At 41.4% G+C, this 13,891-nt stretch overlaps 1 protein-coding gene across 1 annotated transcript in view; it reads left to right on the top strand.

Annotated features, from left to right (window-relative positions):
- Positions 1-1,795: 1,795 nt before the first annotated feature.
- Positions 1,796-13,891, top strand: part of LOC126355185 (noggin-3-like) — a 555,371-nt gene continuing 543,275 nt past the window's right edge. Inside the window, exon 1 of the mRNA XM_050005406.1 lies at positions 1,796-2,241. The gene's annotated coding sequence lies outside the window, so the exon portion shown is untranslated. The remainder of the gene's footprint in view (positions 2,242-13,891) is intronic.

Genomic DNA, 13,891 nt, shown 5'->3' with positions numbered 1-13,891 from the left:
ACTAATTTTTAATTGAAAAGTAAAAACATTTTATTCAAAGTGCTGACCATTGCTTTCTATTCCTTTTTGAGCTCCTTTCTGGCAATTTGTGGACACCACACCAATATAAATGTTCGTCTTTTGAAGCAAACCAATCAGAAACCCAATTTTCGATCTCTTCGTAGGAATCGAAGTGTTCCTCGGCCAATTCGTGTACCATTGATGAAAACAAATGGTAGTCGGAAGGGGCCAAGTCTGGTGAATACGGCGGGTGGGGTAGCAGCTCCCAGCCTAGTATTTTGATTGTATCCTGAACCAGTTTTCCTTTGTGTGCAGGTGCATTGTCGTGTAAAGAAACTACTTTGCCATGTCTTCTGGACCATTCTGGTCTTTTTTCGATCAATGCATATTACAAATTAATCATTTGTAGTCTGCAGCGATTAATATTCACGGTTTCACCGGGTTTTAGAAACTCATGATACGTCACACCTTTCTGATCCCACAAAACACAGAGCATTGTCTTCTTGCCGAATCGATCTGGTTTTGCAGTCGATGTTGATGGTTGTCCCGGATTAACCCATGATTTTTCCCGTTTAGGATTCTTAAAATAAATCCATTTTTCATCGCCAGCAACAGTTCGATGCAAAATTGATTTTCTTTCATGTCTTTGACCAAAATTTGACAAATGGTTTTTCGGTTTTCCATCTGTCTTTCATCCAATTCATGTGGCACCCATGTTCCACAATTTCGGATCTTTTCCATAGCTTTCAAACGATCAGAAACTGTTTGTCTGCAACGGTTAGCATTGCTGCCATTTGCATCTGACTCAAAGTATCATCTTCATCCAATATTGCTTGCAATTCGGCGTCTTCGAACTTTTTTGGTGGTCTTCCACGTTCTTCATTTCTTACATCAAAATCATTATTTCTGAATCGTTGAAACTATCTTTTGCATGTTGCTTCTGATAGAGCATGATCACCATATGCCTCGACAAGCATTCGATGCGACTCTGCAGCACTTTTTTCAAAAGAAACAAGAAATTAATACTTTCCGCAAATCATCAATTTCTGGTACAAAATTCGACATTGTTAACACGATGAAAGCATATGATGTTGTTCGTTCCATGATTTGATGTATACTAAATATCTTTGACAGATGTCATACCAACCAAACAAAAAAAATTAATACTCGTTCACAACAAATGTTCCCTATCGACACATTTGTATCTTAACGCTCATTTCATACCGGTAAACCTGGTATTCCATGATGTGTCACAACAAATTCGGCGTTTTGTCAACCGAAATTAGCTGAGAAGAAAAAATGTGTTGAACTCCCCTGTGTTAGATCAAGACTGCAGAAAATAGAAACGCCAATCGAAATGCTTCGGCTGTACCTGTCGTATGGCTTGAGCTATGGCTTTTTAAGTGTTTCGTAAACAAACCGCGGCTGAGTTTCTCGTGACCGACTGTCCGCCGAGTGGAGCTGGGGGCGTAACCTGGCGGCTCGGGTGCCCTCCCAGCTCGGATTGCGTCTACAGAAGCGGAACGCCTCTTCCGGAGGCGGGCCACGCCCGTTGCGTGGCCACCTAGCCGAGCGGGAAGTCTGCCATTACATAAAGCACTGGCAACAGCCAGCCGCCGACGAGGGATTTCCGCGACTTCTCTGGACCCGACCAGACAGCGCGCGCCGCGACGCACCGCGCCGCGCTGCGCCAGTGCGCTGTTTACATGGCGCGCCGCCGCGGCCGAGCTCTGCCGACCACCGACGGACACGACCGAGCGGCGGCGGCGCGCCTCGGCAGCGGCCAGCTGCGCTCAGTCTGCGATCGTCTGCGTTCGGCGTAGGCTGCTTCTCCGAGCGCGCTCCCGCGTGTGTCCGCTGCAGCATCCTTACCAGACCGCGTCTCTCCGTTGCCATGGAGCCGCCAGTGCGGCACGCCGAACCCCTCTCGGATAGTGACTGCTCCAGTGCCGACTGAGTCGTCTCTCACCCCGCTGCCTCTGCCGCGTCTGTTCGCACGCTGTCGAGTGAGGAGCTAATTCCCCTGCGAGTGGTGAGGAAAGCGACAGAACGGGCTGTGCGGGACTCTAGTGGCAGCTGAGCTCCCGGGTGACTGGTTCGGCTGTGGCGACCCGCACGCCGCGGTCAGTGGCGGCGAGTGCTGTGCGCGCTACGGCAGCTGAGCGCCGCGCCGCTGTCTTGGCCCCTGTTACGCCCCCTCGGTTGTCAGCCACCGAGCGCGCTCGCGGCTCACTCTTCAAGGTAGGTGCGACACGCTGCTGTCTGTCTCAGCCGGAGCATACTGGCTGCATCTCCACCACTGTCTGACCTCTCTACTAACGTATATGAGCTCTCGAATCTTCTCACGGAGTGATTGTAACACCGTAATTTATCCATTCGTGTACCTGAAAAAATCTTTAAACAGAGTCATATGCAGCACTTCATCTCGGACCGGTAGGAATTACAACCATCTGCAGTAGCCCAGACGACAGACGTAGACTGAAATTTTATTGCATTTTATCTTTTTATTTATTTATTTTACGCAATTTTCAATGAGACACGGTTCAATCAGCGGAGTAAAATGGACCGTAAAACATACAAATAACGAAGAACTATAATGATTTATTTAAATTGTGTGATTCTACAGAATATTTAGACTGGCTACCAGCTTCGAAATTTAATGACCATCTCTATCTCGTTTTTGACTTCAAGAACTATGAACTTTTCGTATTCGCGTAACAATAGCAACGGGGAAGTATTCGATGTAGTAAACTTATTTGTAATTCAAATTACTTAATCAGCTAAATGTTTCGTTTCCACTCTTCATGATTTGGAACAGAGCAGATTAGTCGGTTACAATTTTATTAAATAAAAAATTAAGTACTGAAAATGTTATGTGGAGCGTCGTTAGACGTAAAGTATTGAAAATCTGCCGCGTTTAATGTGCAACATACGAATTTCCACAACACAAACAATTTCCACAACAAAGTCGTGATGCACGGTTGCTGGGGGACCCCAAGGAGCAGTATCAGCCTCCTAACTGAAAAGATTTGTATTCATTTGCAGACAATCCCATCTACCCTTCGCGAAGTGTGAGAGTTCTGTCAACTATATGTGTACTGCGCGAGCTACATTACAGTGTGTGGCCGATGGTCATTTTACTGCCAGCATCTCTCCCCCCTCCCCCCTCTGCGTTCCATTCGCAAATGTTTGACTCACAAAACGGCTCCCGATAAATCATCATACGAGCAGTAATTTTACAGCGAAAGTTACGTAGAACAGCCTTTTTGAAGTTTATGTACGTTATATGTACGTAATAGTCATTAGAAAAAAGTCAAAGACTTGTCGGTAACTAACATAGATGCTTTGAATTTACCATACTGATTTAGGTTTTATAACGGAAACAGCGTTAAATATGGCCAAAAGCGTCAAATATGGACATCATCCTGCGATACAGATGACTCTGTTGTCACAACCTTCGTTTCACATTTTTCTATCCTAGACATCGAGCAACGCTACAAATCAGTCTGTCATTATAGGCAAGATTCTGGGGGCATGGAGGGGGAGGAGTTTCCACTGCCACACACTAGTCAGTCCGACTGATTTTCTTGTGTTCACTTCGAGAGACACGTATGTGGGTGAAAGTAGTACTACGGGCGATTCTTCTTTGAGGATACACTACAAAAACTACAATAGAAAATCTCTACTTGATTCACAACTTGTGTTGAGGATAGGAGACTATGCTTATGGGGGCCATATTTGTGTTGTATGCTGATGTGGGGGAGGGAGAAAGTGAAGCTAGACGCCAGCATAGAGCCTATTCCTCGCCGAAGCTGAATTTGTGTACATCAGTCGTGTATTAAATCACATGTCGTCATCGAATTTTGCTAAGAGAACTGCGTGCGTAGGTACCACTGTTACTCTGATCGTAATGCCGGGCGTTTACCTCTCAGCTGCCGGTGAGTGGCACTACAGAGAGAGAGTGCATTATTCGCGGAGAGTTCCGCCAGGGCGGTGCAGCGAGAGGGGCGCGATTTTCATGTATATTGCGCGGGCGGCCTACTTGCGGCCGGGAGCGGGCGAGCCATCGCTTGCTCCACTTCGCAACCAGTTCATCCTCCGCGTCCAGGTGGCCTGCAGCGCCGCGCTGCCGGTGTCGCCGTCACCGCCGCAGCCGCCGCCGTTGCCGCAAGCCGTGTGACGCAACTGTGCGCCGAGATTTCTGTCGGATATCGGCGGAAAATCGCCTCGCCTTCTGCACCCGTTCCGGGAATTCGTAGCCGCTCGCCGAAACTGCCCGCCGGGGCTCTCGTCGGGCTGCCGCCGCCGCTGCTGCGGAAAAGTCGAGCCTCCCGCCAGGGAGCGAGCGGGTCACGTTGCGTTGCGCTCTACGCGCAGCCCAGACCGGTTTACGTATGCGTCCTCGTCGGTGCCGACTCAAAGGACACCGCTAGCAACTACGCACTGCGCGCGAATCGCAGATTAGCCGCCGCTTGGCGCCGGCGCCCGAAGGTGACGGAACTGCAATTCTCTCTGCTCGCACACGTTTTCGGCATTCGTCTTACGCGTTACTACCGGGTAAACAGATTTTAGAACTGAAACTTCTGAGATTTGAAAGAAATTGGAAAATAATTGGCAAAGAGAATGAAAACGTGGTTCTGGTAGGGTGTATCCTTCTAAATATGTATGCAATTGTCCATTTCTAACACTTGGTTATTTTGAAGCACGTATCTTAAGCTTCCAGCTTCATTTTACGTTATAATACATCGCTGGTGCACGTGGACCGGAACACATCTTACATCTGTCCGTTTGCGGCACGAAAACAATATAGCTTACGTCTATTAGCCGACGAAAGTGGAAAAGCTCTTCTGTCGGTGTCGGCTAATAAACGTAACCATGTGCGATAGTGTATTGTTTATGTGCCTCATACGTACAGAAGTGAGATGCATTCCGATCCACATGCACCAGCGACATATTACAATGTAAAATTAACCTGGAAGCTTAAGAGATGTTCTTGAAAATGGCCAAAGGTTGAAATTGGCCGATTGCATAGATAATAAAAAGAATACAGTCTACCAGAAGCATGTTTTCATTCTCAGAATACAGCGAGGCTGTGGAATCCCATAAAAATAAAAATAACATTTTAAAATAGTTTGTAATCAGGGTAGGCACCACCAGATCGTGGTTGCTCGCGTATAGTTATCCGCAAAAAAAAAAAAAAAAAAAAAAAAAAAAAAAAAACTTTCGTCGCGTGGTGCCCAGTTCAACGAAATTCAGTTAATCGTGGGGGCCAGTTTCCAACTGATATGGACATACGACATGATCATTGTTAGAGAACAAATGACCGAATCATCCAATGTACGGTTTGCGAGAAAAATACCACACAATACAAGAAATAACAGGAACAGATGTCTCAGGGACGTAGTGCATAATACGCAATGAAAATCAATGACAGAACACGATGAGTGTTTGGTCATTAAAATCCTCTAATAATGTGCTGTCGAGATCTTTGTTCCAACCGCGTCTCTCTGACAACATCACAGGACAATGTTGACACTAGTATATTAAGATTTTCCTACGAATCTTTACTAGAGTGCAGCAGAATGGCTGCGGTATCTTTCCAAGATGACACGCGAGAAACGATTCTAAAAAGATTATTCGAAACACCAGAAGAACAAAAACAGCGGACGAATGAAATTAGTCCAGCGCTTACATTTATCTCGTAGACATGAGGTTTTAACGATAGATACAGCAAAGAAAGTGAGTAAATTCAGAGATGGTGCACAAGCGTATTGCTTGCATAGTTCTTGTATGAACAATTCATACGTGCAAATTCTGATAAACAAAATGTAATAGTACAGTCTACATTTTATCGAATCACTACTTCCGTTTCCAGAGGGACCGTAATTTGAATGAGGTCGAAGAACAACACAAATTATTTTAATTTCAAGTTTTTTTTTGTTTCTTCATTTGTTTCTTCATTTGTTTATTCAGTCGAAGTTATTCAAGTAAGAATACGACCTCCTTTCGGAGTTTTACCATTACTAGTTGCACCTGTGAAAGTGGTAAGGTAACGGAACCTAATATCGTCCCTGCTCCAAATTTCGCCCCCTAAGAATTTCCGGTTGCCACTTTTGGTAAGAAACGTTTAACTATTCGTGCATGCGAGACCTCAGTCCATAGTTTCGTTGAGAGAATCTGCTGTGGGTAGCACGCCTAGCTTCCGTGCACGAGGGAATTCGTCTTTTTACGCTCAGGTGAGGTTGGAGCAATAATCAAATTAAAAGCCTGCTACTAGTAGTGTGAGCGCTGGTTGTGATCAAATATTGAGCTTTACTTCAGTCGTGTGTTGCAGTTTCTGGCATGTAATCGTTATTTTCAACTGTATGGCCTTTTTTGCTCTAGCGGCCATTGTAATAAATCTGGGGATGTTCATAATTTTATGCCCCTTTCAATTGCTATTTTGGTCTCTAGAACGAAATTTGGGATTGTTATTAAAAAGTCATTTTATTTGCTATTTATAATTTCACTTTTTCTACTGAGAAAGCAACCGGAGAGAAATGGATTCGTTGTACAAAATGCTTCATCTGCTATCACGAAACGTGCTCTTCATGTACCCAGGCATACACATTCATATCTGGCACATGTTTAGAAGGCTGAAAACAACTTGAAAATGTTATTCATTCATAGCCTTCAAGTTGACCTTTAATGTCGGTTGCCTTTCTGTTGTGAAATCATTATATGTTTACTTTTTATGTGCGTGAAGTTGTGAAATTATTTGTGACACATTTTTTAATAGCTTATACTCGAGAGATGCTGTATGTTTAACTTTTAAAAAATATTATTTTTGTGTTTTTTATGTAGTGCAGGAATTTCGGAATCAAGATTTAAGGAACACACACAAAACTGCGAAAGCAACCAATCCTCCTTTTACTTGCATTTCTACATAAAGCGTAAAATATTGAAAATGTCCTAAAATTCTACACAAAGTACCTAAAGGACATAAAATAAACATTTTGGAGGAAACGGAAAATTACTCCCATACGATAAAATACCCAGAAGATCTTCCAAACGAACAAACATATTTTAAACATAAAAAATATCTCGAAAACTTTGTTGACGTTATAACAGGAAAAGGGTACATTATCGCAATAAACACAAAACACTAGAACATTTATCTCTTGGGGACTCAGGATTTCTATTCTGCACGATCTTCGGTGGAAATTAATTAAAGCTTTACCTCCTGTCTCGTTACTGTCGCCTTCTTCTTGACAGGAAACACGCATGCCCAATCTTGGTGCTAAAACTTTAGGATTACAGAACTTCATTTAGTTCGTAATTCTTAGTATGCGAAATTTAATCATAAATGTTTGGTTTATTTGAATTTCTAATTGTGCTTCTTCACAATAATAATACGTCGCTTAGCATCAGTAAACGAAGATACCTCCGTTATTTATTAATTAAGATTGTGTCGTTCAGGTTTAATACCAGACACATAGGCTAACTATTCAATGAGAATACTTGCTTCACACAATTCGATTTTCTGCACGGAAGCTATTCGTTCTTTTTGCACCACGTTATAATACTAGCTACAGTAAATAACAATATCTGTGCTTTGATAATGGGCGTGTCAAGCCGAAGCCGATAGTCGCTGCAACAAACTTGTACATTCATGCAAGTGAGACGGACAAAATAAAAAAATTATGAAATTTTCTCAGTACTGTATAACTGCGGACCTACCATCCCGAAGCAGCATGATTCGAATCAGCAATTAAGGTTTCCGTCAGAGCTGCAAATAACATTTTTATCAGTGACTATCTTCGAAGTTTTCGTTCATTCTCGAACCATTACCTGCATTTGTAATGTTTCACTCAACATAGCACATTCGTTTTTACATCAGATCAGTAAAAAGAAAAGCTTACTTGATGCGTTCAGAATTCGACAGGCGTCTTTATTTGTTAAGACTTAAAAGTTCGACAGGAGCCTTCACATGTTTATTGTGTGTGTCCATATACGGACACACAATAAACAACTGAAGGCGACTGTCAAATTTTTATGTCCAAACAACTAAACACGCCGATCGAATTTCGAAGACATCAAGACAACCGTAATACAGTCAAATAACATTTGTTACATTTATCTAATCAAATAACATTTGTTATATGTATCTGATGTAAAAACAACTATATTTTGTACAGTGAAACTTTACAGACACAAGTAATGGTTTGAGAATGAATGATAAGTTCGAAAATAATTACTAATAAAAGTATATATACAACTCTGACGGAAACCTTCATTAAGAAGTTTCAAATGGGTTGAGTTGCTGAAGCTGATACCAACACAGTGTTCAAATTACGTAAGGATATCTCCGTCTGATACCGCAACCAGAATACAAGAGTGAGCTATTTGTAAGGATCTTCAGTTATTTAAAAAACAAGCGATAATATTTATATTTCAGCTGAAGGCTATATAATTAAAAAGTTTCGTCGCCTGGGGTCTTAGACGCTCCATCCTCAGGGTTTCCAGGAAACATCCGGTTTTTTGTTTTATCATGACCTGGAAAGGAAAATGCTTCTGAACATTGCAAGAGCCTGCTTAAAGGTGGTTCATGCTGAAATTCTTTTGCCATTTTTTTCATTATCCAAGCTCACCGTTAACAAACGGGTTTATAAAAACATTGCAAATAGTCATTTTGTATGACCAGAGATCAACATCTAAATTTTGTAAATCCGTACGCGGTACATGACAGAGGATGCTGCCCAGTGTACCACATATTAGAACTACTCTTTGTTCACGTAACGTATGGTGTGCTGGATGAATGATTGCCTGGACGCGTCCACGAGCGGGGTAACTTAATCTTATAGTCGCGGTTTCTACTAGAGCGATACGTAGGGGTTTGTCGTACAATCTTACATTCCTCCCTTAAAGTTGGCTTTTGAAATACGTAAGTAGGCTTTCAAGAATCTTGATGAAGAAACGTGAAGTGCATCTTGGAAACCCCAGCGATGGAGCTTTCACTCTAAAATACGTAGCGGGAATGAAACCCTGAAAAATCGAAATACAGATGTCGGCGGTTTTCTGTTTATAAAACAGTCAAGCTACCGTATTCTACAGGGCGGAATGTATTTCCCGATAATAGTAGTTACTCCCTTCCCAGTTACGTCTACGTAACTTTATACTTCACACCACTTTTCAGTGTATGGCGGAGGATACTTCCTACCAGTATTGACTGTCTTTCCTGTTCCATTCGCGTACTGGGCGAGAAGAAAATGATTGTCTACATGCCTCTGTATGCACCGTAATACCTCTTATGTACAGTATTGGCAACTGAACTGTCGCACAGTCTCTTTATTATACAGGTGCTCTGAATATATGCAATATGGTTTGGCGAGAACTACGTCTTCCTTCCAAGAATTTCCATTTAAGTTCCCAAAGTTTCTGTTACACTTGCGTGTGAGCGTACCGAACTTGATGATGTTAGCTGCGTGTCTGTTGCCGAACCTACCTGATTAGGACTCCAAATACTGGAACCGTATAATAGGTCGCACCAGCGTCTTGCAAACAGTTTCCGTTACAGATTGCACTACATTTTCCCGGAACTTTTCCCACAGAACCAAGTCTACTATTCGCCTTCCATAACACCGATTTTACGCCATTGTCCCGTATTATAGATTGCACTTTTTAGTATAATTATTAACAGTTATTCGATGCGACATGGTTAAGATGTTTACAACTTCTGGGTTCTTTCTCTCTGTTATAGTCAATATTATACATTCAAACACATTTGAAAATAGCTGCCACTCACTACATGGACCTAAAATTTTATCCAACTCTACGGTACCTTACATCGTCCAACGACCAGAGTTTACTGTACACAAAAGAATCACCAGCGAGCAATCTTATTATGTTTTGATTCTACCTGATAAACTGTTTATCAACACCCATCGATATCATGGTCTGTTACGCTTACATGCGGCACACTTGCTGCTCCTTCTATTTCTGTGGAATATTCGCCGACCAGTGTAACGTGTTGGGTCATGTTAGTGAAATATACTCCGAGCCAACCACATATTTGCAAAGACACTCCGTCTGATCCTGTCTTGGTGAAACAGTCGACGATATTGTTAAGAGTCGGACACCTTTCGATAATCTTCGAAAACGGGCTCTACCTGTTCACCTGCATCTATTTGTTGCAAGACATGTGTATCAATAAAGCAAGCTGTGTTTCACGGCTATGGTTTTTTTCCCCTTGAGTCCGTACTGAGTTTCTGAGATAAGCTTGCCTTCCTGCAAGAAGGCCCTATTGTTTAGGTCCCGTTTGCGTACGGAGAAAATTGCAAATCTCCATGTTATCAGAATTCTTTCATACTTTATGACATGTAATGGAGTCAAGTGAAACACTTTTATGCCGTGAGGAAAAAACCGCTGTTCTGTATTCATTCATGTACAAGACAAGTCCGTCATTTTCTTAACGTTGAGTTCCTCGGCCGTTAGAAACTTCCAGACTGACAGTTAATAACCGTCCTTTGACGTCCATGTCCAGTGATGTACTTGTGATAACGTGCCCTTAGATGCTAACGTTTGCCACTTTGAAAACGGGATGGCACAGGACAGGCATGTAGAAATATCATAAATTATTAATTTTGAAAAACGTTTACAGCCGCGGTGAAATTTTATTTTTAACCGTCAACATGGAAAGTCTCTTTTCCCCTTTCAAAGATTTTCTTTAGTGGCTCTACCATCTTGGCAACCCGCTCCTTCTGACTTAACCGTGATCCAGAATCAACAACTGTGATCTATATTCCTGTAAAGCATGCAGCATTAAGCACCTTTTGTTGCATCGCGTATTACAGTTTGTGGCCTTTCCGGTCACACATAGAGCGAGGCCCAATTGACTGCTTGTGTGTTTCTTTGACAGCTGTAATAAATCTCCTTACGCCACATCCAAGCACTGAGTGGGACGCTGAATACCATTTGCAGACTCGATTCTGAATACCGCCTCTTGGAATTTTCCAAGAAGACCCGCGCCAGCATTACTTATCTTTTTGCTTTGTTTTATACTGTCTACCGTCCTAGATTTTGTACCATTTCTCTTGCATTCAAACTCTGGTCATCCCACCGTGTAACCGTTCGCGCCCCCCTTCCTTGTACAAGTTTTGTAGTACATAATATGGATCGATCTGAAGATCTAGTTCAGCCGTACAACTATTTCAGCAAAATCTGTAATGTTCCACAAGTAACCTCTTTAGTAGAAAAACTGCAGCTTCACCGAATCACACAAATTATACGACGTCTGCCATTTCCTCTAGTACAAGTGTGTTTATCTTACCTTATCTTCATAATTTTTCTATGAACAGGAGCGTTCCATTGACGACCGTTACGGAGGATTTTATTCGTTATACGTTGACAGTGAGGGAAGATGAACATGACGAAACGTGATGCAGATGAGTGCTAGAGAGAAGTTTTAGAAGATGCGTGGGCAGTTAAGTGCAAAGTACAGAGGTACTACAAACAGGAGAACAGAATGGAAAGACGACTGTGGAAAACCATTAGAAGCAGAACGAACGAGTCAGTGAGACTACTCGGAAATTAGTGGACATGTCACTAGAAGATAATGTGTAGCGCAAAACTAACGCGAATCAAGAGAAGAACATGGAAAACAAATTATCAGACAAGTTTAACGTAATGCTTATGCCGAGATGAAAATATTACCATAAGTTTGGAAAAGATGGAGAAAGGCCGATCACGTAAGGAAACAAAAGTTCTTCAAATTATTTAACAGGATTAAACCCCGATACTCACCCTATATTTTTGAATACAGTGGTTCATCACTCATGTAACTACATTTAATTTTTTGGGCTGTTTTTAGAGAACTGTCTTCCTCTTCTTCTCGTTTCTATTTGTATAAGTAAATTTTTCCTTAATCGATGTGAATTTTCTACAGCTGCTCAAAATGTTCGCTAAATAGAGTCTCTTCCTAAGTAATCTTTCACATACGCGGAAAACATGTGCAGGTCAATACCTTTCTAAGAAGTGCATCTCAGCGTTACCTTTATCTCTGAGGAAGCTTCTGGCCATTACTAATTCACTTAATCAGTGGTGTAATTTTAAACTCAGTCGGTACGATCATGTGTTTGTTATTACTCAGAGCTATGGTTCAATGCGGAATAGACGATACATATACTTAAGCAGGAACTGTAAAAATTCCGAACATGCATTTTCCTACTACAAGAGACACAGCCATGATATGTTCTATGGCTATTCTATAATGGTTTAGCCTCACTAAAGTAAGTGATGAGTGTTTTAGGAAGTTTCCGGATTGTTATAATAGATGACCAATACAGGTTTTTTTCATTGGTTATTTATTACCTACTGGTATTTCTTCTCATACCTAAATCATATTAGAACTGAAAAGTACCAAATTCTCGTTAGTAAAACGACCCATTGCCATACAAAACCCTTCAGTATTCAACTTTGTGTCTCTCATAACTATCTCGATGTATCATCTGTTCGCTTCCGTTCAAGTTCTACACAATCTAGTTTACAAACAAAAAATTTGGGAGCTTCTCTGCTGTCACATCTCCAAGATAAATGACGGAATACACACGCCCAGATTCAACGGATCTGTACAAATTACAAAACGATTTGTAGAAAAACCAGATATTGCAACAGCACAAATGTTAACAATTGTTTACTTCGCCTATCTCGAGGTTCATGTAGCAAATGCATGAGATGAGTCAACTTTTACTTTCCTGACATTTGTGCTCAATGTCTGAATATTTCTGAAAAATGTAAACAAAATTTACTCGTTATTTGAGCATCCAAATCTTTTGTAGCATCGAAAGAGAAGATGAAATTGTTCCATTAACGCTAACCTTCTCAGAAAGGACCAGTACAAGCGAGGATATTACTATTTAAAAAGACATCCTTTTTAAAGAGTTGTCCATCGTCTCCCCAGTTAAACGTTGCCGTGTTGTTACTGTAATTAGAAGAGATGTCTGCGATGTCTCTCTAACAAGCTAGAAGAGTAATGAAACAAAAACTGCACTAGTACTCTGTCCTTAAGTTCAAACATTTGCCTGTTGACACTAAGATCAATGTTCAGTTATTGCGAGAACGCACTTTTATATCTCATCTGCTTTTGTTACACTGCCGTCGATAGGAAGAGACGAATTATTTGCGTCTGTCATAAATGCAAAATAGATACTTGATTCGTGGACAAGTGGGAGATAAAGAATAAGGGAACACATAGTAAGTTGTTGGGATTAGATCATTTACCGTTATTACTACTTACCAAAATAATGCCATTACACCACACATAAGTGGGATAATATGATCACTGTCCATACAACACATTTTTTGGTCTAATATCATACTAATAATTATTTCCAAGATGAACAGTGAAATATTCTTTATGTGTAACTTCACAATATTCTTAAACTATCTGTTATTAAGCTGTGATAAACAGTGGTATTCATACGGAGATACTGAAGACGCCTTTCTTTAGACACTCTGGGAAAGTGTACGTCGACAGTAACTGGAGACCAATTTAAAATTTCCTTGTTGCCGCTTCTGAGAAAGTCATAACGTAGATGTGTTATTTTTACTTTAATCCAAAGGTTTAAAATGCCCATTTCCACCGCTCGCTACATGTGTTCCCAGAAACATTGGACTGGTTGGGCACTTGTAAAGACCTATAGCGTTGGAAAGTATTGTGAGGGTACTTACGACATCCTTCTCTTCGAGAGAGCAATAGATAAATAAAAACAATCTGTGGGCAAGACTAGATTCAAACTAAGACTTTTTCTAGCTTTCGCTTCAATCAGTTAATTGTTGCACTTTAAACATGCTAGTTGTGTAATTGTGGGAATCGTTTATAAACTAAATACTACACCTTTTATTTACCACTGTC

This window comes from Schistocerca gregaria, chromosome 3, assembly GCF_023897955.1.
Source record: "Schistocerca gregaria isolate iqSchGreg1 chromosome 3, iqSchGreg1.2, whole genome shotgun sequence".
NCBI lineage: Eukaryota > Metazoa > Arthropoda > Insecta > Orthoptera > Acrididae > Schistocerca > Schistocerca gregaria.
The sequence above is the reverse complement of the archived record's forward strand: the minus strand, read 5'-3'. Positions and strand labels throughout refer to the sequence as shown.